The sequence below is a fragment of the Petaurus breviceps genome, unplaced genomic scaffold, assembly GCF_028583685.1.
Source record: "Petaurus breviceps papuanus isolate PSGF00001 unplaced genomic scaffold, PetGlider_PUasm1.0 182, whole genome shotgun sequence".
In the NCBI taxonomy this organism is placed as follows: Eukaryota; Metazoa; Chordata; class Mammalia; order Diprotodontia; family Petauridae; genus Petaurus; species Petaurus breviceps.
The window spans coordinates 6,401,023-6,402,962 of record NW_027185786.1 but is presented as its reverse complement, the minus strand read 5'-3'; positions in this window follow the sequence as shown (position 1 = coordinate 6,402,962).

Genomic DNA, 1,940 nt, shown 5'->3' with positions numbered 1-1,940 from the left:
AAACTTTGTGGCCAACCCCACTAAAATTGTGCTCTCTGCAGTAGAGTTTGAATGCTTGACAGTTCAGCTTGAGAAGGATTTCAGTGTCCAGTACCTTATCTTGCCAGGTGGTCTTCAGAATCTTCCTAAGACAATTCAAATTGAAGTTTAGTTTTGTGGCATGGTGCAGTATACTGTGCAGGTTTCACAGGCATATAACAGTGAGGTCAACACAATGGCTCTATAGACCAGTTTGCTAGGCAATCTAATACCTCTTCTCTCCCACACTTTCCTTCAGTCTCCCAAATGCTGAGTTAACTCTGACATTTCAGGTGTCAACTTCATCATCTATGTGTACATCCCTGGAAGGTATACTGCCAAGGTAAGTGAACTTATTCACAGTATTGTAGCACCAATGCAATATTTACAGCTCCCACAATCACAATAAAGACTGTGACTATAAATATCGCATGACGTTCGATTGCAAAATATAACAGATTCTCCATGTAAAGGACAGAACTGAAATGTTTATTTAGACACCAGAAAACTGAATCCCAAAACCAGTAAGCTGATTCCATCATAGTACCAAATATATTAAGAAGCCATAATAACACTGAGAGCCACAGCATCCTTCAGCCTTTCCACAAACCAATACAAGATCAATATTTACTCATAAACCACTCTATCTCCTTGCCTGAATACCTCTCTCTCCCACTTTCTCTCTGGCTCTGATTCCCAGCTTCCTGTGGTTTCTGCTTCCCTTTAGCAAACTCCTCCCACCACAAGCTCCATGTGACTACATTCAGCTTATCAGGGGGCAGAGTTTACTTTTGAAGCAGGGAAGGTCTTCAAATTCCCCCCTAAGTCTATTAAGGGGCAGGGAAGATCTTCAAATTCCCATTCCAATTATAAATATTCAAAATTTCTCCATTTGCTGTAACCAATGATTCTACATATAAATGGTGCAGTACTGGCTGGTGGAGAACCTCTGTTTTCTTGGTGTTAATTAGTACAAGCAGTAAAGAACTGATCCATACTATGTGATGTGTCAGCCTTAGAGGCTGTATTGAGTGCACGATTATCTGCAGACAAAAAAATAGCATACCAACTCTTCCTCCATTTTAGTCTTGGCTTGTGCTTCTTTTGAGTCTTGTATTTGAAAGTCAAATTTTCTATTTAGCTCTGGTCTTTTCATCAAGAATACTTGAAAGTCCTCTATCTCACTGAATATCCATTTTTCCCCCTAAAGGATTATACTCAGTTTTGCTGGGTAGGTGATTTTTTGGTTGTAATCCTAGTTCTTTTGCCCTCCAGAATATCATATTCCAAGCCCTCCATTTAGTATTTTTAATGTTAAGGTTCAAGCCCCTTTTACACTCTCCTCTTTCACCCTCATCAAGAGGCTTCTTACTCCCTTTTCACTTTGTCATCATAGTGATATCATCTGCACATTTGGGATTGTTGGTATTTCTCCCAGAAAACTTAATTCTGGCTTTTGATTCATCCAGCCTGGAATTTTACATGATATACTCTGTATATAAGTTAAATAAATAAGCTGACAATATGCAGCTTTGTCATGCTCCTTTCCTAATCTTAAACCAAGTTAATGATATCATCCCTCCATCAGTCTGCATCTTTTCTAGGTCCTCCATTTACGTATCTGTGAATCTACTGCATCATCTTAATAGAATGTGAGCTCCTTGAAGGAAAGGGTTGTCTGTCTCCTGAATTTTTATCTCCAGTGTCAGTGGTATGCTTAATACTTGAATGGCAATCCAATGACTTAGGAAACCAGGAAATGAAAATGAACATTGCTGCTTCCCTTTGTAACTCGGTTTCTGGGGGTGCTGAATAAACCAGTGATTATACAGCATATAACACAGAAGATATAGAGGGCTCCAGACTTGATCTGAACCAATAACATAATCATGCAAGAATCTATAGGTTGACAAAAAGGAGAA